At 46.1% G+C, this 24,198-nt stretch overlaps 1 protein-coding gene and 1 pseudogene across 1 annotated transcript in view; both read right to left on the bottom strand.

Moving 5' to 3' along the window:
* St6galnac5 (ST6 N-acetylgalactosaminide alpha-2,6-sialyltransferase 5) overlaps positions 1-24,198 on the bottom strand; it is a 160,808-nt gene that overhangs the window by 81,873 nt on the left and 54,737 nt on the right. The gene's annotated exons all lie outside the window — the stretch shown is intronic.
* LOC110557425 (rRNA 2'-O-methyltransferase fibrillarin-like) lies at positions 7,918-23,002 on the bottom strand (annotated as a pseudogene).

Below are 24,198 nucleotides of genomic sequence, written 5' to 3'. Positions count from 1 at the left end.
TAGAAGAAGAGGAGTCACTGAGAGACACACGAAGGGAAAGAGCACCTGGTGGAGAGGCAGAGACTGGCATGCTGCAGGCACAAGCCTGGGAGCAGCCTCCAGCCACCATCTGAACAGGAACAGGAGAGGAAGGAATTCTTGAAGGTTTCCAGAGGATATGCATGCCACACCTCAGCTGCAGCATTCTAGGCTCGGGAATTGCTGATTTGTTTTCTGTCACCTGATGTCCGGCAGTTGCCACAGAAGCCACCAGAAACTGATACAGTAGTTGAAGATAAAAAGCCCTTGAGTTGAGACAATGAGAGAAAGAAGATGCTGACTTACTTATCCGTGGCTACGAGAGAATAGGTGCTGCGGCTCATTACTCAGAAAGCTGTCTGCTAGGCTGCCCTCGAACCAGCCTCACCAAGTTTGAGTTCAGGTTCTGTCTCTAACAGCCTTTGTGATGTTTAAACAAAAATGGATAGAAACAAATGTTCACATCAGGTGGTTGTGAGACGTGTTTTTGCCTTCTTAAGAAATGGCCCAGTTAATAAAGTGCTTTTTTCGTGAGCAGGAGGGGCTGAGTGCAGCAATCCTGCACCCACACCAAAGCTAGGGACAATGGCAAGCATCTGCGACCCCAGCGAGGGGACAGCAGAAGCTGGAGGGGCCTGAAGGTCAGCCACGCCCAGTCAAAGAGCTTCAGGCCCAGTGAGTCACTGTCTCAAAGATGGGAGCTGAAGTGATAGAGGAAGACATCCGATGCTGACCTATGGCCTCCACCCACACAGAGAGCACATGTGCATGAATGGACACGCGTGTGCACGTGCACGCTGACCTCTGCCCCCACACACGAGGAAGATTCAAGGTGCATCCAGAGCAGTCCCTGTGACACAGCATGTCACAGGGATTAATTACCTACCATTTGTTTTTTGTTTTTGCTTCTGGATCTTGTAAGCATGAAGACTAAGATAACAAATACTCGGTTTGACTTATTCTGATGAAAATGCAAAGTCAAGCAGCAAAGCTAAAGGACACTGATGGGTTCGGATATTTATTTAATGCTGATTTATGGAGTTCATTACACAAAACATTGATTAACAATAACTTTTCCCCAAACAAAACTCAATGTACAGCAACAGGGTAAAACTAGACACAGACCTCTCAGCCCTGACGTCACAGCCCTAGGCATCAGAACTGTAGCTCTCTAAGCGCTTTGTCACAGTTTCATCCCTGAAAACATGGGAGGTGAAGAGGAGACCTAGTGAAAAACTTCATTAAAACCAGCATAGCATCTACCGCATGACTCCCTGTGACTACTGTTTGCTGGGGCCTTTATCAAAGCACCACCATCAAGTTATGATACTGACAGATTCTCAGAGTAGGAGGTGGATTTTAAAACCCACTCAGAGCAGCCTTGTGTGTGAAGTGGGCATGACAGCATATAATGTACGCTGAAGCTGTCAGGTGAGGGAGCTGCCAGGCCTCTGTCTGTGCCTTGTTGATCTCACCCTACTCTGAAGCTATGAAAACAGCTATCACTTATTCTGCGTTAGGAACAGTGCTGAATTTGTTTTCATTGTTGTTGTCTCTTTCAATCACAGCGCCTGGCTTTTCCCTTTCACTCTGCTGCCACAGTGATGATACTGTCCTGCCAGCGTCCACCTCGTCACAGGAACTGCTATTCTCTGAGAACAACTGTGCTCACTGCTGCATCCCTGTCCTCTGCTACAGAGCCTAGAACTCAAATTACGTATTGATGGTGTTGCTAGTCTCAAAGCTTACCACCCACAACCAGCACTTTGAACAACCTTTCTCTCTCCGTCCACAGCATACATCCTAGTATTTGGGAGCCAGCCTGCCTACACTGCTTGTTAAAGCTTTAGGAATTTTGAGGCAGTTGTTTAATTAAAAGTGAAATTTATAAAGAAATGAAATACATTAAAAGTAAAGTAGATTGCAATGGAGAAAGGGTAATCTTTTTAACTATTTCAGCACAGTTTAACATCCACCACCACCCCAAATCATAATTTAAAACTCCACACCTCAGAGTTAGAGGGAGGCAGAGGTGAATGGGTGTGACTAAAATACATAATGTTTGAAAATAACTGTTTGAATAGTTTAAAGAATAAATGTTAAGATGTCATTCAAGTGGAAAACTCTTCCCACTTAGTGAAAAGGTAACTAAAAATGGATCATGGATATAAACAGAAACAGAAAACTTGCCTGAGGCACCATGGCAAGGATGTTGCACGTCTAAAACTAGGAAAGACTCTTAGATATGCCATCGAGAGCCTGAAAGGAAAATCACCAATGAGTCATATTTGCCAAAGTCAAGAATTCTTCATGGAGTGAAGCAAGACCCTTCTAAGAGGAAGACAAAACTGGCACAGACTGGAATAGAAAACCTATAAATGCTGTATCTGAGAATTTCTTTTATGAAGAAAATATATAAAGAGCTCTTGAAACTCAAAGGCAAAGAAACAAACTATCAACTTAAAGAACTGGCAGAAAAGCTGGGCGCAGTGGTGCATGCCTGTAATCCCAGCACTTAGGAAGGCAGATCTCTGTGAGTTTGAAGTCAGCCTGGTCTACAAAGTAAGTCCAGGACAGTCAAGGAAACACAGAGAAACCCTGTCTCAAAAAACAAAACAAAACAACAACAAAAAAAAAACCCTGGCCGAAAATAGAGACTTGATGGAGGTACGTGGAGTGGCACATTAGGGTAAGGAAAGATGCCCAACCTTATTAGTCAGTAGGTTAAAACCACAAGAAGATACCAGCACCAACCATGGAGTGACAGAAAGAAAAAATAATAAGAGCTGTAGACATCTCCGCAAGGGTGTAGGAAGGTTGGTGCTCATGCACACAGGAATAGTGTGTGGGAGGTTCCTCGTGCCAATCAGATGACCTTACCAATCATTCTTGCACCCTCATCCCAGAAAAATGGAAAACTGCAGCTATGTAAAACATGTATGCTGATGTTTATGATGACTATAATCATAATCACAAAATGGGGAAATAACTCAAGTATCCAATTATTAGGAGAAGGTCAGTTTGATGCAGTGATACAATACCACACATCAGAACGCGGTGGTGCGGAGGTGTGGATGAAGCCTCAGGATGCTGGGTTGAGTGGATGAGATAGTTGATTGGATTGAGAAGCAGAGAGAGTTTAGTAAAGCTCATATCTAGGCAATTTCGTGTTTGCAGGGAGGATTAATGAAAGCTAAAGATTTGTCCTGCGTGTTGGTGGCACCATCCCAAAGGAATAAAAGGAGTCGGGAGAAAGCCACTGGGAGGAGCCACAGCCACGCCTTCTGCTGCAGCAGGGTTCAGCCTCATCACAGGCTCAGAGTCAGTACAGCCAATAGCTTCTGCGGCTAGCCAAAATGAACTCTGTTTCCTTTAAATTGTTTATCACAGTGACAGGAAAGTGACAAAACAGAGTGGAAAGTCTCAAAAGTTGACATGATGATAGGTTCCGTTACAGTTTCATTTTGTTGCTGGGATAGCACACTTTGAGCAAAGGCAACTTAGGGGAGGAGAGGGTGTATCTGGCTTGCATGTCCAGGTCAGTCAGTCTATCACCAAGGGAAGTCAGGACAGAAACTTAAAATGGAAATTATGGAGGAACCTGGCTTGCTGGCTTGCTCCCTGGCTTGTGTGTAGGCTCATGCTTAGCTAACTTTCTTAGATATCCGAAGACTACAAGCCAGGGCTAGTACTGTCCACAGGAGGCTGAGGTGTCCGGCTTTAATTTATTATGAGGACCAATCTGATCTGGGTGACCATCTCTCCGCTGAAACTCTGCCTCTCAGATGGCTGTGTAAGTAGAAAACTAAGGCTAAGCAGGACAATGTTTATAACAGCTCAGAAACACCAGAATGACAGAGATAGTGATTATTAAAGGCTGGTAAGCTGACGGTGACGATGTGAAGAAAAGCCTTATGGAAGAGCTCTGTGTCCTTGCAGTTCCATTTACCTACACACAGAAGCAGACTCTTGCCACCACCACCACCATCAGTGTTGCCGTCACCATTCATCCGCAGCATTACTGCCACCGTCACTACCACCACAACGGAGATGAGTGCATACATAACAAGCAAGTGAAAAGCTACAGTTTTATACTGGTATAACAGCCTGGGTTCCAGGCTATTAGGTAACTGTAGCTATTTGTTAGCACTGGTAAATGGATGGAAGGCAGAGCAAACAATTTTTTTTTCAATTTTGTACTTTCTTATGTTTCTGTAATTGCTACAAAATAAAAAGCCAAACAAAACAAATGCAGAAAACAAATACTCAAAAAATCATCCATTTCTTGATCTTTTACTGTTACGTATGCCATGAAATTATTTACATTGTCTGCATGGTGGGTGCATTTATTAGTCAGCTCAGGCTGTTGTAAAGCACACAGTATGCCTTCAGCAGCAGGGGTTTGTTCTTTACTGCACTGAGGCTGCCTGGGAAGTCTGGGATCTTCACTGCACTGGGGCTGTCTAAAAAGTCCAGCATCCAGGGGATAGTAGCTGCCATTCCTCATGACAGCCCTCTTCCTGGCTTGCAGGCATCTAGTCATTGTGCCTTAACATGTTAGAAAAGAAAGCAGGAAGGAGGGAGGGGAGAAGGGAAGGAGAGGAGGTGAGAGTTGTGTACCCTGATTCAGCCACCTGTCAGCGCCCTAATCCCACAGCACAGGAAAGTGCTCTGGCTTCTCCCAGCTCCAACAGCAACCTGGGATAGACCCATGCTTCTAGCAAGTGTGCTGATAGTCTCCTGTTCTTTTGTAAGATACAAGCAAGATGTTTTTGCACGGCAGGTGCTTCACAGGATGATCATATCAGTCTCCTTCTAACACTCCTTGTTTTCCCGTCCCTACATCCAGCCTCATCGGCTCCCTCAGCTTGCTCGAGCCCATGTGTGCTTTGAGCTCTTCAGACTCACCCTGACTTTTCACCCTCGTTTTAATTAACCCCTGAGCTCACTGTTTAAAGAGTCACCCCATGTTTCCTCTCCCGTGTTGTTTCTTCCCTAAATTTCCCAAGGTAGCTTTATCTTCGAGTTCCTGCAGAACAGACATAAATTCTCCTAACGTCAGCCCTGTTTCTCCCTCACCATATTATATCACACATGTCTGTGGCTTAGGTCATACAGCACTGTCATTTCTTTTGGGAAATTTAGCTCTAAATTTTATCACAATCACTAATTTATTGCCTGTGCATGTAAAAACTTTAAAAGGTCTGGCTCAGTGGAGCAGTTTAATCAACTGTCATCAAAAAATGTTAGTTTTCTCTCCAGGCCTCTGTTCTCTTGTCTGTAAGTTGTGAATAATACCAAAAAGTTATAGATGCAATCTGTGAACCACAATCTGTGTGAAGTGCGCTTGGTGTAGCTGGACTGTGTGTACAATGACAGTTACCAGCACTGCCATGAGCGTGTCACTATACTGATGTCAGAGTTATGGGTTCCTGTGTGTCCATGAGTGTGTGATGGAGTAACTGGCCTGAGAGTCAGAAGGTGTGAGATCTCCTCTCTGTTCTTCCCATGGCCTTGGCCTTGTGTATGTGACCTTGGGTTAGTCAGACTTTTAGGTCAGCAAGGTGAGTGTGGACCAGGAGACAGGGCTGAGCCTCTGTCCCTCTCTGCAGCCTTGGCAGTCTGATTGCACAGTGCTGTGCTGGGCCAAGTCCCTCGCTCTGAGCTGGGCTCTCAGTGACAGGCGGCTTCTCTCTAAGCCTGTGGGCTCCTGCTCGGTGTGGACTAGGGCTGTCTTGGAGATGTATCAGTGAGGGCACAGACATAGGGCCATTGCCCTTTGGTGGATGCTGACTAGAGAATGGTTATGGCCTTCAGTTTATGATCACCGTGGCCATTTGGAAGTTATGGGAGAAAAATGCAATGTCTGAGAGTGGAGAGGCGACACACCTGACAGCTCTTTTCTTAGCTGTGGCAGGGGTGCCTCTCCAGTGGGTGAGCCTGGTGACACTCTCCAGATCATCCTCTCTGCAGACACCGCAGGTCACAGGACTAGTGGCCTCAATTACAGAGGTGGGGACACAGATGCCCAGAATCCCAGAGTGCCACAGATGGAAGAGCCCTTGTCTAGTCTAAACATTTGATTTTACACATGAGGGAACTTCATCTCAGAGAGGCCAGAGGATGCCTGCAAGGTCACAGAGTTAGAAGCAGAATTTGGTCAGGACAGCAAGCATATGCTCTGGAATCACAGCTGAAGAGTTGTCACCTTTCCCAGCACCATCTACCAGGAGCAAGGACAAGAGTGAGGCCCAAACAGACAGTATATAGAACATTAACCCTTTTCTGCCCCTACTTCTCAGGTAATGCCTGACTGATCAAGACTATGTTGAAACAGTTGAAGGAGGTTTGGGAATAGAAACCCAGTTTCTAATTCTTTGCCCCCATATGAATAGCAAAGCCATTGTCTTGAAGGTGTGTATTGCTGAATCCTAGATCTACAGGCACCTGGAACTTTGAAGCCCCTTTCTCTGTGGTTAAGCACATATCTGGCAACATAGTTCAGGACATGGGAAACAAAGAACATGGTGTGTCTCCCCAAACATACCTGTCATGACTCAGAAGCCCTTTGCTAGACACAAGCTCTATGGAGGACAGGCCCAGGAACGAGTTGGCATGAGGCCTGGCATTTGGAAGGCACTTGGGACAGCTGGTTGGATGAGCCCGGAAGGTGCCACTCATGCCAGTGACTACACTATCACAGAACACACAGTAGAATATGAAATGGTTCAGCAGTTGGAACCCTTTAAGACGTGATGATCAGCTCTGTGATGAATGCCCAGACATTACTTTTTCACACTTGCATAGGAAAGGCAAGCGAAGTGAGAAATATATTCTCGCTTTTATTCTTATTTCAGTAGCGTAAGCATGAAGTCATAATTCAGTAGTTCTGTCTCTCATTGTGTCTTAAGCAGAAGTACAGGGTGAAGTGCCGCCTGTGGCTCTCTTTGGGGCATCTTGTGTAAGCCAGGACTCTCTTTCCATCTCCTTTTCTCTGCTGCGGAATCTGTGGCCTTCGATGTAGGCCTGAGGAAGAACACAGACCCCTCAGTACTGAGGCCAGATGAGCATGGGGGACTCAGGAAGGCTCCTGTGGCCAAGCCTGGCAGCTGCCAAATCCCACTATGACCCTCTGGAATCGCCCTTGCTCATTTGGGCTCTCCCACCAGTGGGCTGTGAGAGTGAGCATCCGGAGTCATTTACAAACCTGGGGTTGCTGACATACCTGGTGCTAATGTCTGGATCTTCCACAGCAACCCCACAGGTGTATGGGAAAGGGCTGCCAGATGCATTCTGGGCTTTGAGTGCAAAGAGAACTCTACTCTGTGGGGCTTATTTGTAACTGAAAACATAGCCTATCCGGCCCTAGCTTTTTATTGCTGTCTGTAAAACCACCTCATCTGAGGATGTCACAGAGGCCAGATTCTGACCCCTGTGTCCTCCCGGCTGTCTGGTTTGGGAATGTAAATGTGCTGGTTCCGGGCAGATGGCTTGTGGGGAGGTGAGCGCATTCCACTATCCTCTGTTCTGTGTGGCCTGAAGTCCTGAGCTTCTCCAATTCCTGCTTTATTTAAGTGTATACTAGAAGAAGCTTTAAAGATGAAACCGAAACGTCGATGGCAGGTTAAACAGCCTGATGGTTTTACACTGTAAACTGTCAATACTTTGAAATGTTTTGATAACCTTGATCTAATTCAAACCTGATAAATTCAGCATTTCAGTTATTTCAAAGAGATTAAGTTTTGCTTATTTTCAGATATAACAGAGGAGTTCTTAAAAGCTACAAGTCATTGCTATTAGGCTAGTGCCTTTTACATTAATATCAATCTGGGGGTATAAAATGCATTCATCCTAAACTCTGGGTAATGATAATGGAAACAAAAACCAAATTGTGGAGCTGAGGATATAGCTCAGTGCTAAAAGCACTTGTTGTTGGGAGTTCAGTTCCCAACACTCGTATAGTAGCTCACAACCATCTGTAACTCCAGTTCCAGAGGATCTGATGCCCTCTTCTGGCCTCTGTGGGCTTTGGGTACATGCATGGTGCACAGACATACAGGCAAAACACCCCTACAGATAAAATCTTTGACAGCTAAAGTCCTTTAATAGAAAAAGACAATCACGTGTGCAGGCGCAACAACACACTTTGCCCAATTCCAGACAGCTGAGTCTCAGCTCTTCACTTTGGGGCGAGGGGCACTGTGCACACTGAACAACCACACAGTGGGCTCTCTTTTGGGGCCCTACTGTAAATTGTTCCTGGGCTTCATGTTCTGCTGCATCTTCTTCAGACGCAAACACAGCTTCTGCTGAGTCTGTGGAGTACGTGCCATTGGCCTTAATGGAGATCACAGTGTTCTCCATTTGGTAGGAAGGTGTGGGCATTCAAGGTCACAAACCAGGTTTGGTCTGGCTGGGCTACGTCGGCAAAGACCACATCCACCATTGTGATAAGCATGGGGGGCATTTGCGTGGGTGCCAAGCATCTTCAATCACAGGGATAATGTTGGTCCTTTTCTTGGCCAAGTTGATGATGAGGTGATGGCCAGAGCCCTGGGAGAATTCTACCACATGGACCAGACCAGCTGAGATGATGGTATCAGAGAGGTGGCGGACCATGGCGCCTGAGGTCGCACCAAGCTAGAGCACCTTGGCCCACGGCTTGACCTGTATCTGGTCTATGCCACCCAGGACTGCTGCTAGCTTGGACCAGAAGGAGTTCCAGGCTAGGTGCTCAATTTTGTCTCTCTGAAATAGACTCTCTTCTCTCCATACACAGATTCTCCAGAGACCAGATTCTTTGCGACAAGGGTATCCTCCTTTCCGCCACAGTGGCAATGTGCTTCCCTGACTGGTTTCCTGTTTTGCCTCCTGGCTACCACTGACACCCCAGTTGCCCCCTGACTGAAAGCCTCCACCTCCTCCACCCCTCAGGCCCTGCAGTCACCACCTCTGCCTCAACCTCCACCAGAGATTCCCAGTTCACCACCAAAGCTACCTCAGCTACCTCTGTCACCAAAGCCTCCTCTGCCACCACAGCCACCCCCACAGGGGCAGAAACCTGGGTTCATTACTGCATTCCAGTAGCGCAGCTCCTGTAAATCTGCGGCATCCCCCAACTCCCACATAAAATACTTTTTAAAGAAAGTTCATACATTATAAACTTGGCAACATTTTTATTCTCTATGTTAACCTGCTAATAAGTGAGCCATTGTTTTGAGTTTGGATAATCGCCCACAAAGACTAGAGCTACCCACGGTGAGGTGTCAATAAAAACTGGCTTGATAAATATGTTTCATAGCCTTAATTTTTCATAAAATTGGGCTTGTTAGTGCTTTCACATATAAAAACAATGTAATATCTAATAAGTTTATAATATTCCGGTATGAAAGGCACTCTACTCAGCAGTAGGCAAATGCATTTGGAAACAAGTTACATATATAAACATCTAGAGACACAAAGGCACATACCCATAATCTTTTAAACACCCAGGTGAGTTACTTAAAATGTTAAAAACTCATGACTATGAGTTAAATGTTTATCATCCACCAGCCGCTCTGGACCACTCTTGCAGAAAAGGCTCACAAGGCAGTTTGGGTTGGAGGAATTTTTCTTGTCTGGCTCTTCCAAACACAACTTTGTATTAGCATGTTCAATAAACCAAGTAACACTTTCACTGGATTACTGCGAGCCATTCTTGACCCTCATTTCATTCCAGTTGGAGGTAATTACTTGCTGCTAATGCAAAATGCAAAAGACACCCTTAAATTCGGCTGAATTATTATGTAGATTGGAAATCAGACCTCTCAACTCCTCTCTCCCCGTAACTCTTTTGTCTACTTTATCAAATAGAAAAGTTGACCTGATTTTTCATGGGAGGGGAACCTGTCATTTACAATAACATACTGGCTCTGGGACTCTTGGAAGAAATGGGTGAGCTGTCTGAAGAATGAAGTCACAAGCGAATGAATGAATCAATAGTAATGTGCACTTTCCGTGTGTAATCAGGGAGGAGGAAGGCAGCCTCTACTCCTTTTCCATACGCGGCTTTGAAAATACAAGCTTTGGTTTAAGGAGCTCTAAACAGAGCCCAGGTAATTTTGTTGTAGATCTGCGTCTGGATGGAAACTCTGCTTATTAACTCATTTATATTCAAATCAATCATTTCGGTGCACTAAGAGCTCATCTCTGGATTAATAGTATTTACAGTAAAAGTGGAGCACAGGTTTTTCTCAGCTTCATTCCAGGAATCAATAAAAAAACAACAGTAAAAGGCTATTTTTTTTCCTGGATACCTAAGTGGCTTCCTAAGCATCATTCCACCAGAGGAAAGATTCTTCTACCATAGCAAGAGGAAGCAAATGCATGGCTTCTACTAGGACCAAGAGAGCAGGGTGCAAAGTTCAGCTGTCAGGAAGAAAGTCATTTGCCACAGGCCTGGAGGCCTTCGGGAAATCTATCCATCAGTTTCCCTAAGCCAGGAGCAGTGTACTGCCTGGCTCTCCCCTGCATGGCGAGCAAAGTCCCGAAACACTGTATTTCCTAGAAACAGAAACCAAATATCTTCCATAGATTAAAAAGACAGTAAGTCAAGACTAAACATGTGGGGCTGGGCATTAGTTATTTTTCACAGTGTAGAGAATGAAAGTCTACAAAACATAGAAGAAACATTCCACTCAAGTATCAGGGACAGGAGAGTGATTGCTAACCCGGGCTGGTGTCTGCAGGGCAGGCCACAGGGAGCATAGTGACTGATCTCCAGGGCTCCTGTGTGCAGGGCACACTATGCTTCCTTCCATGTTCTTACTCTTTCCAGTTTCTGTGCGTCATTTTTCTTCTGGTTTATTCAAAATACTACTTCCCTGCAGCCTTGTTCTGAGAATCTTGTGTAGCCCAGGCTGGCCTCGAACTTGTGGTCCAGGATGACTGAACTTCTGATCCTCCTGCTTCCGCCTCCTGAGTGCTGAGACACCACACTCTGCTTCTGAGGTGCTGGGGACCACACTCGGGCTTTGTATATGCAAGGCAAGCACTCTATGAACCAAGCTACGTCTCTAGCCTCAGCACAGCTTACAAGTCACCTCCCCTTTGCCTACACAAACACCATCCCAGGCACCACCAGAAAAGCACATGTGTTTCAGCTGGCATCTTAGCATGTCGGGCCAGGCCCAGGCCCAAGGGAGATTTCCCAGATGCTCAGTATCCACAGCCCGCTGCACAGACATTTCCCCAGTGACCTCTGTGTTGACATGGCAGCTTTGCTGGGTCAGGACAGAATCCAGACCCAGCCTCAACTTTCTCAGCAAGCCACTCCAGCTGGAGCCCAAGCTGCCCAGTGTCCCCAGGACTCCAGTGAGACAGTCTTGAATTCTCATAAATTTGTTTCAGAAGATGACCCGGCTCTTGCCTAACTTGATGTTACTCACTTACTAGATGTCAACTTCCTTCAGTGAATTCTGGCCACAAAATGCTGTACCTGTGGATCTAAAATGGATACCTGGGAAGAAAATCTGGTGGAGGGACGTGAAATGACATTTCTATGGGAAAGCAGTGTCCTCAGATGGGATGCCAAGCTGGTAAAACCTGTAAATGTTAACCTTTAATATGGCTTTAGTCAAGAAAACTGCTTTATAGAAAGTGCGAGCCTATCTTAACAAATTAAATAATTCTCCAGATTTCAATTCAGTTCGTTGATTAATTTATTAATTATTTCATTCATTCATTCATTCATTCATTCATTCATTCATGTTTTCATTTATTCCATCCACTCAGCAATCAACAAACACATGTTGAACACAAGGCCAGAGTCCCACTCAGGACACTGGGGATACTACAGTGAACAAACGGAACCAAATCTCTGCTTCTGTGTACATTTAATTCTTGAGCTGAGGAGAAGTTACAGGTCAGTAACTACTGGCATGAGAATGGGAGGAGCAGAAGTAAGCTCATGTTTTCTCAGTACTGCAAATGCCTCTGATCTGACCCTCCTCCAGTGACTACGCACAAGTCCTTCACCAAAGAAAACTTCCTCCTTTTCATGCTGTGTCCTGGTGCTTATCACATCTCTTAGCAAACTGTTCACTGTGGACATGATAGAGTAGCTGCTCTCTCTGTACTGTAGGAGAGGAAGACACTTGCTAAGGAGCTGTCACTAGTGTTCTCAGGACGCTGGCACTGTCTGCTGAAGATCTGGACACTGCACATCAGGGGAAGCGCTGCCATGTCCTGCCAGGATGAAAACCATCGCCTTGGGCAGCCTTAGGGGGACGGGAGCAAACCAGGAACATGCTCTCTTCTCTTCTTTTGATCTGCCCACCTTTGGGATCTTGTGCTGCTCAGCACATGACCAATAAATAAGTCACTTGCCAGGCCTCCAGCTCCCCTTTATATGAAGTGTGCAAACCTCATCCTTAACAATTTACTCAGGTATTTTTTTTCACACCAGAGAAACCCCACATGGTTGAGACATGAGCTCACTTGCTATTTTAATATTCAGGTCCCTTCTCTTTGACAATTCTTAACATTTAGCCCTGAGTAGTACAGAGGTCAGAACCTATGGTCAAATAACCTAGATTCTTGTACATGAGCCACAGGGCAATGTATCAGCCACGGATGAGTAAACACACATAGGTGTGGTTCTGGGAGGTAAGTTGGCATAACGGGTTAAGACTACAGATTGCAGAGCCACAGTGGGTTTGAATCCCACCTCTACCAGTAAAGAGTCCTGAAAATGGGGCAGATGAATTAAACTGTCTTTAGCTCAGGTTTTTAATCTACAAAACGGAAACAGCACCAACATTTTCAGGCTGATATGAAGAACAAATTAATACTCAGAACATGTTTAGAACCATAGACCTCAATAAACACTGCCATGAATAGGATTACATGGTAAAAACCACCTGATGTTGGCTATCACGCTCTCTCACTCTGAGGCCATTGCTCACTGTTATAACCTTAGGGAGAAGTGAGAGGCATTTTTTTATATAATTGAAGGTGTCCCACCTGAACTTTTAAAAGGGGGAATGGGTTAATCAGATTGCTGTGTGTCTGTAGCTGACCTGGGATGAATCAGCTGCTATGGATCCCAAGTTGTGCTCTGTCTAGACCTAGGCTTTGGGGCAGCAGCTCTAGATGTCTGCAGAAGTGGAGAGTGAGAGCAGAGACTTCTCAATGCACCAGCACAGGACATGCAGACCCCTGTCTCCCACCTCAGTGTTGGGCTATTCCATCTCCATCACGCTCTCGTCCTCAATATAGTCAGGCATGACTCCCTTAGCCTCACAAGTGCTCCTCAGTGCCACCTCTGAGACAAACTACCCTTGTTAGTCTTAAACAAAGGACATTGCTTTATGAATGTCAAGCAGATTCATTTTCTGGGCTGTCAGGTAGCTTAAAACAAGAGAAACTTGCTCTCTCATTGTTCTAGAGACCAGAAGCCAGAGATGAAGTTTCTGGAAATACCAACTTCTCCTTAAGGCTCCTTAAACATTTTCTTGTTCCAGGAGGTCCTGGCCTCCCAGCATCTCTGCCTCCATCTTTGCCAGGTCTGTTCTTATCTGTGCCTGTGTTTTTTCTCGTCCATATTTATAAGGGCATTTGTTCCTGGATTTAAATGGTACTCAGGCACTCTAGGATGATCTCATTTCAAGATGCTTAACTGTGTTAGATCTGCAAAAATCCTTTGACCAAATAAGGTCACATTTACAGGTCTTGGGGATTAGAAATGAAAATTTGTTTCTTTCTCAACCCACTGTAGCTAGTAAGAATGACAACCAGGTACCAAGGTTGTGTTTGTGGGGTTCCAGCAGAACTGTGTGTGTTCCGTGGGTGAAGTGCCTGTGGCAGGGACATAACATCTGCCCAGCCTGGGAAAGCACATGGTGGAGGGGTGGACTCTGGTCCACTGTAGAAGGTGCTGCCTGCACCTCCCTGTATGCTCCCTGTGTCATGTTCAGTAGTAACCTCGGAGAACCTCACAGTCTGTTGGAGAAAGCTCACAGGATGTGTTTAAGCTCATGTGGGGAAGACATTTTTAAGAGTTACCCCTCTCATGCTCACAAAGCCACTGACATTGTCAGCATGGCCACATGTCTGTCTCGTCTTCAACAATAACTGAAATACATTTGTACTCAGTGATGGCATGTTTTTATTTGATTTTCCCATTGATCTGAGTTACCACACAGGAATAACTAAACCACAGCAATCCTGGAAATACTGTGGGGGTCAGGCCTACAGCTCCTGTGTTGGAGGTTCACTTCCATTAGGGACCCAATAAAAGGTGTGGACAACCGAGGAGTCAGAGAAAACAAACTTGTGTGCTCCCTAGCTCCTAACTGAGCCTGGAGTGAAGGAGAAAGTGTCAGCATCTCATACCATCGCCACAGCAAGAGAGAGGAAGCAAAGAAGGAGAGACAGGGTGTGGGCAGAGCCAATCTGCTCTCCCTGGGCAAGGGACCAGGCTCCGGCTCCTGGCTTACTACTCACTACCCAAGCTGGGAGGTGACACCCTCCCTCTGTGGCTCAAGTTTTACATAGGAAAGATATACACCAATTCAGTCTAAGGGCCCCTCCACTTAACACGTTATTTGTTTGTTTGTTTGTTTGTTTTCTTTTATTTGTGGGTGTGTGTGGTGCTTTGTGCATGTGACATTTTTGTGTGTACATGTTAGGGTGGAAGCTCAATGTTGATGTCCATTTCTTTTCTTCATTGTACTCCACCTTTATTTATTTTTTTTTTTGACACAGGGTCTCTAATTGAAGCAGAAGGCCATGCTTTGGCTAGGCTGACTAGCCAAAGAGATTTAGGGCTCGTACTCACCAAACAAAACAAACAAAAGATAATCCTGGTGTTGTGGGCATTGGTCACCTGTCCATCTGAGACCCACTCTTAGGTTCTTACATTTGCACAGCGGACACTTTACTGACTGAACCATCTCCGCAGCCCCCTTGACACACACACTTTCAGTTCCTCACTAAGAAAATGCCCACTGGAGTGTGCAAGGCTGTGAGTCTGGATGTACCAGCTGGTGCTTATTAATTAAACAACATGTACAAGCCGGGTGGTTTTGCTTACCAGCCATGAGTCATGAGTTCCACATTAATCCAGTGCCCTCAGGATCAATGATAACAATGTCCCGAACAGCTAGTATTTATTGAACACTTATTTTGCATCAGTGTGGGGAACAGACAAGTCCTGAGTGAATGTGTGTTGTTGCCATGAACACAACCACGTCAAGAATCTCTGCCTCAGACGCACGGGAACAGCCAAGCCTTCCCTGATCCACAGAGAGATGCTACAAATGATTGACCTTAGCCTTAGCCAGTGTGTGCAGAAGCTGTGAACGGCAGCTTCTTCCTCCTGTGTGGCTGTGACTGAAACTGCTCCCCTACAGAGACCTCCTGTGAGATTAGCCGGACAGCCTCTTCCTTGTTCAGCTATGTACAATAAACATGCCTCATTCCCAGTGGCCTATAATGAACACACTGAGTTTCCAAGATGCTGGCATGTGTCCATCAGAGTATACAGCCCTCCTGATGCCAGCTTTCCTGTGTGTGTGTCTGTCATTTCTTCATTCTCCATCACCTCAGTTGAGTCATTCCCTAAGCCTTGCAGCTCAACAGCTGCCCAGTGGTGATATGACTGACTTTTCTTGAGCTCTGAAAGCCTTCTTCCCTAGAGTTGGCCGTGCTGGCCACATCTCCAGCTCTTGCCTACAGCTACTTAAACTAGAACTGCATGTAGCAAAGATGATTTTATTCAGTGCTGAAGATGCTCATTTTGTTACTAGTCAGATGCAAGTGTTAGTCAAAGTGCGCATGTGTAACTAATCCGTAACAACCCGGTGAAGCCAGAGACGAGTGTCAGCCTTATGATCGCAGGGTCTCACACACATCCACAGGTAAATAAGGACATGATCACAGCCCCCTTGTGAGGCAGCTCCTATAATTGATACCATCTTGCAGATAAGAAAATGGAGTGCTGGGGCCGTTACCCAACTTCTGCACAGTCCTCCAGCTAATGTCTCCTGACTTAGGAGTCGTGCACTAAGCGGACGGTCATTTCCATGCAGGCAGGGACTCTCTTCACGAGGCTTCAGTCTCCCAAGCCCAGCTGGTGGTATACAGGTGATCAGTGAGTACTGTAGGATGACGGACAGTCAAATTCAGATCCCTCACTTGAGAGGATTACGTAATGTGTGGATCACGTAGCCAGCCCTCTCACTAATGACGTGAGTCCCCACAAGAAGATGGCTCCACTGAGCATGAGTGGGTCAGGGTTACTACACCTCCATGCCTGGAATCCAGCTGGCATTAGCTCACATCCTTTTGACCCACGACACCATTGTGCATAAAGGAAGTCTAGAATTACTGGTCTGGGAAGCAGGGGTGAGCCCTCTGGTTTCCTTGGCTTCTCTTCTGGCTCTCCCATTGGCTGGACTGATCTTACTTTGGTAAAGTGAGTGAGTGCCGCTTGTGGGGGCAGTGATTGTTCTTGTGATGCTCCTGCCTTTTCATTTCCTATAACATTTCTCTTTCTGGTCACCAGTGCTATCACCATGTCAGTGTGTTTCCCAGACCCAACAGAAGAGAAAACGACAGAGAGATGGCGTGGGTGTGCAGGCAGCACCCAACCTGCCAGTGCCGGGCAGTGCCATCCATCTCACTAGAGTGACAGGATGTCCCCAAGATGACAAGGGTGCTACCCAGCCTCCTGTCACTTCCAGCACTCCAGCAGGGGAAGCAGTCCTCCTAGAGGAAGCACTCAGCCAGCAGGGGAGGCAGTCCTCCTGGAGGAAGCACTCAGCTCGGTAGAATCCAAGAGGGCTGATTGTTTAGTAAATATTTCATCAAGAACATTAGCTGTGGAGTTTGGATGCTTAAGTAATGCAGATAATGAAATGTAAACAATTAAAAATTAATAATGTTTGAAATGTTAAGCATAATTAGGCAGGCAGTGTATCAGTAACGAGGGGGTCCACACATGGTGAATGTCTTCCTTCCACCTTCAGGGCTGGGCCACAGGGAAGCAACCTATACCAGCTCCCAGGGATTGTTCTAGAATTCAGCCCTGAGTGCTGAGCTGTCAGAGTGCAGTGTCTGCGGGTGCCTTCTGGGAATAGCTACCACCGTGCAGGCATCTTTACATATGGCCTGCACAGAACATTTACTGGGTGTGTTTGAAGCAGGGCAGACGAGACTGTATAAACACATTGCCAGAGAGCACACTTCCAATCAAAGGTGCTGGAAATGAGGCAGGGACAAGTCCACATTTATATGGTGAATCATGTAATGCACAAGGGCTCTCTGGAGAGTCACTTCATTTATTCTTTTCTTTTGCTCTTATGTTCTCGTCTTCAATCATTTCCCTTCTCTTCCCCAGTAGCTACTTCTCTTCAGTCTAAAAATAATACATTCAAGGGTCCTTTGCCTCAAAAAGAGAATTCTCTTAACATGTCTCCCTATAAAAGCAGCCAAGATTCTTCTCTCTTCTCATTCCTCATCCCACTCCCTGGAAGAATGCAGCACATTGCTGCCTTTAGCATGTGTGTGGAGGTCAGAGGACAACCTCAGGAAACAAAGTGGGTCCTCAGGATTCAGCTCGGGTTATGAGGTTTGAATAGCAAACCTTCCTACACCGTCTTAGCTTCTTTTCTCGTCACTGATAAAATACCTTGACCAAAGCACTTTAAAGGAAAAAATGCTTACTTGGGGCACAAGTCCTGGTTACAGCCCATCATGGCAGGAAAATCAAGGGGGCAGGAGTTTGAAACAGCTGGTCTTGTTACACCCACAGTCAAGAGCTGAGAGTGGTGAATTAACGCATGCCTGCTAGTGCTCAGCTGACTTTCTCCACTCCTGCACAACCAGTGTCCCCTGCCCAGGGAACAGTGGGTGGGTCTTTGCATCAGCCTAGATAACCCCACCCCCACTGCCCGAGTCCTCTGGACAGTCCTCCACTGAGATGCCCCTCCCAGGGAGTCTACACCATGCTGAGTTGGCAGCACATCTGCTGAACCTCTCACCAGCTGTTGATATGTTGGCTGTGCTATCACCTACTGATGCTATTATTCTTAATGTTATATTACAAACCTGCACATTTTGAGTTGTCTATTATTAGCAATAGGGTGTAGTTTTATAAAAATTTTGGTTGTAATGAAAACCAGTGTAGTAAAAACCCAACCAAAAAACAACAAAATCAAAGATAAATGACAAGCAAAACCCTCCCCCTGCTCCTCTCCCTGCGGGGCTGGTTTTGGCCTTTGTTCCATTCCTTTTCTGAGTGCTTTGGATTTTTTTTCTTGAATTACATGGCTTTGGGTGTGGTCCTTACTGACTGACTCGTCCACCTATGCACAGGGTCTTACAAAGCTGAAGACAACCATCATCTTTAAAGTTCTCCATCAAGCATCTCCAAGAAGCACATCCTAAATGAGACTCCTTCACCTCTTATTTCTCTCCTACCAACATAGAAGCACATACGTGTGTGTGCTTTTCCACACCCTGCTTTTCTCTCTGTTTCCTGACTTGCCACCTGAGGAAGTCTCCTACTTTCTACTTGGATTGGCCCACAAAGCCCTCGCCACTGTCCCTGTGATGTAATTTACCTTCAGCTTCTTACTCTAATCACTGCTGTGTCCAAAATCTGACAGAAACAACATAAGAGGGGAAGAGTCTGTTCTGGATCCTGACTCAAAGTCTGCAATGGCTATAACAGCATGGTACAGGGTCAGTCCATGGTGAGATTGTTCATGGCAGCTACTTGTCACACAACTCTGCTGATGACCTGCAAAGGCCTCCAGTGACCCACTTCCTCCAGCTACTCCTTCTGCCCTAACTGTCACAACCTTCTAAAGCTGCCACTACCTGGAAATAGGTGTTAGACCATGTAAGTCTGAGTGGTACATTGCACATTCAAACTGTAACATAATCCTTTTGTGTCCAACTTTGCAGTCACTGCCCTCTTTGAAGACCTCACTTCTGCCTAAAGAAAGTTACCAACTGTTGCACTGAGTCTTGCTTTTTGCCTCAGTGTGTCTTCAACAATGAGGTTGCAAACAGATAGAGTGAAAATAGTTGCCCATAGGCCAAACTGGCTTTTCGTTACACTCTGTTTTGGTCAGAATGAGCCTTAGTCCCCCAGGGATCTTACTGAGATAAATGTCATTGGTCAGGTGGATCAGGACAAGCACTTCAGACTATTCTGGGAATTCATCTGAATCATTCATTGAACAGTTGTTAATTGTAGACAAGGCACGCAGCATTCATGAACAGGTTGGTATGCATTTGTTGAATGAAGGGTGGAACACATACTAGTCTCTTGTGAAACTGGGAAAGGAGCGTCCCCGACACCCTCCTCCAGACTTCCCATCTAAAAAGCCTTCTAATGAAGAGACAGGGAAAGCTGGGTGGTGCATGCTTAGACGAATATTCTCCTCCTTGGGAGACAAATACTAGATTGAATGTGAGGGCAGGAGGCTCTATGGCACCTTGGAGCAGCCCAGGAAACCGAGGATAGAGTATATGCCATTATTTCCCCATCTCTAACTCTTCTTCCAATGCTTCCGCTTCTACAGTGACGCTTTCTGGCTCTGAAGGTGTTAAAGGGTTAGTGCACGGTTATTTTGATTTAGGCAGAAGATAACCTTTTGGCAACTTAAGCAGAGAGATCAGAGTGTTCAGAGATTCAGACAGGAGGTTATTTTTGGTTTTTTCCCTTAGCAACAGGTGATGGCTCAGCTCAGGGTTTCAGCTCCATCTGGTAGGAAGCGGCAGGATACATTAGGGAATGATTATTGTCAAGCAAGCTTGAGATGCTATACACACAGTGGCAAGGCAGCCAAGCCCAATATGCATACATTAATGGACGCAGAGCTTACGTGTACTCATGGCTGCGCTGGCAGGGGCTGCAGAGGATTGGTCCTTCCAGGCATCCAAAGCCCTCGGGAGCCTGAATTAAAAGGCAGCAAGGTGCTTTGGTTTAGAGACTTGCTCTAGGCCCTTCATAGATCCCCTGAGTGGTTTTCTACAGATTCTAGTACCAGAGGTCTACAGTTCTTGTGATAACTTTGCAAACCAATTCTTTGATATCTGGGCATTTTTTTCCTCTACAAGGGGCGGGGGTGGGGTAGGGGAAATGAATTAACCAAACGATTTAAATCTAACAACAAAGTAATAAATGTCAATTTCATTCTGAAGTTAACGGCATTACCTCAAGTTGTTTAGCACTTCATAGCAGAAAAACTCACCAGCCTACACTTTGCATATACATATTTACTGCATTCAAAAAGAGTGCACTCTGCACATCGGCTACCCATGATTTGTGCCTAAATAATAACTCCTGAATAGAACTCACTGCTTTATAGGTCTTCGGTGGGATTTTTAAAACAGAAATTCTGCACAAGGGATGGCATTAAAAGGAAAAAAACCCACATAATGTGATTTTCCTCCTAGGTGGATGTTGCATTAGTTTCCTTTTATTAATCCTGGCAATAAAAATCACTTTGACACTCTGTCATCATTTATTATTAATTTTTCGCATCTTTCTGAAAATGTGGGAGTGGTCCATTTTAACACGCTGCTGGAGTCTCGGGAGCCTGGTTCCCTGGAAACAGCTGTGAGGCTGAACACACAGAACGCAGCCCAGAACAACAGGCTGCTGGACCAGCTCCTCATGCCACAGTGGTTCTGTGTGCCCGCCGGCCCAGGGTGCCGAAATAACTCCTATCAAATCAGCAATCAAGCAAAGTAAAGCTTGGCTTGCAGAACAGCCCAAAGCACAACAAGATGAACGTGGCGACGATCGAATCCTTAGCGCTGGGTACAGCTTCTAAATGTTACCTACAAATTTATAATGTGCCTGATTAGCTTGAAATGTCAAAATCGTAACCGAAGACCCCACAGAGGATTTTTAAAGGGCACGGTGCCTTTCTTTTCTTTTTTTGCTTCTCTTTCTTCTTTTCCCTCTTCAAGACTCGTCAGAACTAGCTAGCAAAAGCTTCCTGCTTAGTCTGTTAATAACTATGAGAAATAGTCACAGTATTCCCTGGGTTTCCCCCACTTCTCGCACGGTCAGGTTTTAGCATGCAGTCCTTATTCTCAACCTAATTACCTGCATTTGAAACCTGAACCCCACAGCTGTCACAGAACTCTTACACCGTTTTTAGGAAGGCCTTGCTGTCAATAACAGAGGGTGGGAGGTGGTGGCGGGGTTCTTATCCCACCTGACTGACAAAGCCGCTGGAGAAGCTGGGCGATAATATTATTACAGTGGTTACCATATGGCTCCTATCAAATGTGGTTCCACTTTTATTATCATTCGGGCCTTCTAGAAGAAGAGAACTGTCAGAGAGAGCTGGTCCTCTGTGCAGATGCTGGCTCTCCACTGAGAAGCAGCCTCCCTTGTCTACTAAAGGAAACAATTAAAACCCCATTTGTATGAAGAACAAGAGGGCCCTAGGTTAATCACAGGTAAGGTTGTATTTACACTCCCAGGGACTAGCCACTGACAGATTTTATTTCTGGGGGTGGGGGATGGGGAATGCTGCTACAGTTTGACTAAATCCACATTCTCTCTCTCTCTCTCTCTCTCTCTCTCTCTCTCTCTCTCTCTTAACATTCTGTATGGCCAAAGGGAACCTGTCACTCAAAGATCTTTCAAAGGTAACCTTGGAAACCTTCATTTTCCAGACTCTGAATGCAGTTATAGAGAACCCAAAGTTCAGAACCGGAAGCCTAAACAAAAGAAGACCTGGGAGGGTGATGTCTTTGTGAGGCTCAGAAAAGAGTAGGTGGCCTCCTGTATTATGATGGTTATATAATGGCCAATTAAAACCGTGAGACAGTCTGAGCCATACAGGTGCAGAGCCCAGGATGCCATAAGCCAAGAGGACTGGTCACCGAGATAAGAGTGTCAGTGAGGTAACTTCCAGCTGGGGAAGGTGTTTGCTCTGTACAGACCAGGGCATGCATTAGACCCCACACATGTGAAATGCAGGGAGTAGTGATGTGTGCTTGCCATACAGCACTGTGGAGACAGAGGCGGGTGGGCCATTGGGGTTCATTGACCACCGTGTGCAAGGCCAGTGAGAGACCCTATTTCAAACAAAAGGGGCAGATGGTATCTGAGGAATGATTACTAAGTTGTCCTCTGACCTCCACATCTGCACACACCTGCACACATACCTCTTCTCATTTGCAAGATATCTTTCCCCATCATTTTCTTTTCTATTCTATTCTTTCCCTCATCTTCCCCTTCCCTCTCTCCATCTTTTCCTCTCTCCCTCCTCCTTTCTTCTTTCTCCTTCCCTCTTTCCCTCTCACCATCATTTCCTCTCTCCCTTCTTCCTTCCCTCTCTTTCTCTCTCCCCATCTTCCTCCATTTCCCTCTCTCTCTCTTTCCCTCTTCCGCATCTTCCAGTGTCAGAGGGGTGATGGGATAGCCACACTAACCTTAGAAGCTGTCAGGATTGTAGCTCTGCACCTAGGTTCCAAGTTACTTCTTTAGATTTAGATTTCAGCTTTCCAAGGGCACGAACCACAGATACGTTGCCAAAAAGTCCCTTGCCCAGTCAGTTATAAGAGATTTAGATGTTGGTTTGTGCCTGCAGGTCCCCTGAACTCTGTAGGTTTTGCTGTGGAAGCCAGTCTTACTGGTCTCTGGCCATCGCTTCTCCCTGAGATGATATATTCATCTGAATCACTCTTGGTCCTCTGACAGATCTTTTTACCTTGACCTTTTTGACTGGTTATTTGTGTTCCTTCCCTCCTTCAGCACCACCTGTGCACAAGCAGAGCCCCTTGCTGAAGCAGCACCCTTGTCGAGAGCCGAGGAACCAGGAGTCTCATCACCGAGCACACCACAGCTTGTGAATGCAGAGGCCTGGGCACTGGCTGTGGACGCAGACACCACCACAACACTGGCCTCACAGAGATGAGCTAGACACAGGGAACACCCCGTCTTTGAAGGGTGTGAGGCAGAATCCATCGCCGGCAAACCCATGTCAGAAAAACGGAAAGATAAGTTCTGCCCGTTTCCTTTAAATTTGTAGACAAAACAGTGGGAATTGAAAAGCTTTCTAATGAGAAGGTGGGCATTCCATCCTACATAAGGAGTATCTCCTCCAGCTGGGTGCTTTGGTATAAACTTGCAATCTCAGACCTTGGAGGCAAAGACAGGGGGATTGCTGGAAGGCCATGTTAGTTTACACAGAATTCTGGCCAGCCAGGGCTGTTCAGGGAGACCTAATCATTGAGAAACAAATGCACCTTCTGTAAGCAGAGCTCCCCATTTCCACCAGAAGACTGAAATTTCCCTTTATTGTGATTACTGCAACTAAAAACACCTCAAGACCCCAGCTTTTTTGCCAAGAGGCTTATAGACCACAGTCAACTTGCATGGACTGAAAATCATGTAAGGGGTTAATAAAGTGTACATCTGTGTGTCCGTGAAGATGTTTGCAGAGAACGTTAGGTCAACAAGGCTGTGCTGTGATAGATGGATCAGTCCCTTGCTGGAGTCATAACACGGTAGCATTCATGCAGGAAGTGAAAAGGAGGAGGTGGGGCCTACTTGGAGGAAGTGGGCCACTGGGGACATGTCCTTGGGAACTGTATCTTGTCCTGACCCCTTTCTTCATTCTCCATCTGCTTTGCATTCTCCACGAGATGGGAGGTGTTACCACATGCTTCTGCCTCACCATGGGCCAGACTCAGCACAGTGAAGCCAAGTGCCAGTGAAAGTTGCCAGGGAAGCTGCTGGTGTGGAGCCTTCCTACTGGGCTAGGAAGCTACTTTGCAAGAAGTGTCCAAGTCCAAATTTCTCAGCCTACTGGAAACAAACCCAAAGCCCTTCATCTTTGACCCGGAGAACTCTGAAATGGTGCTCATGACCTTCATATTCGTGAGTCTCTCGGTCCTCTAGAAGCTAGGCTCTGCCCATCAAGTAAGACTCTCCCCTGTGTTCGGTGCACCTGCCCCCCTCTGGAGCCCATCATTGTGGCAGCAACATTTTCCACACAGATTTCCACACAGAGCCTTTCCCTCCTGGAGGGAGCAGAGGGATGCATGGAACTCAGTTAGTCCACACAACTTACAAGGCTCAAAGAGTTTGTGCAACAGAGCTAGACTTAGGAAGGTTAGAAGGTGGCAAGGTTCATGGGTTTCCTCCCTTCCTGCTAATAC

This window comes from Meriones unguiculatus, chromosome 10, assembly GCF_030254825.1.
Source record: "Meriones unguiculatus strain TT.TT164.6M chromosome 10, Bangor_MerUng_6.1, whole genome shotgun sequence".
Taxonomy (NCBI): Eukaryota; Metazoa; Chordata; class Mammalia; order Rodentia; family Muridae; genus Meriones; species Meriones unguiculatus.
Note: the sequence above shows the minus strand (reverse complement) of the source record. Positions and strands in the feature narration are given on the sequence as shown.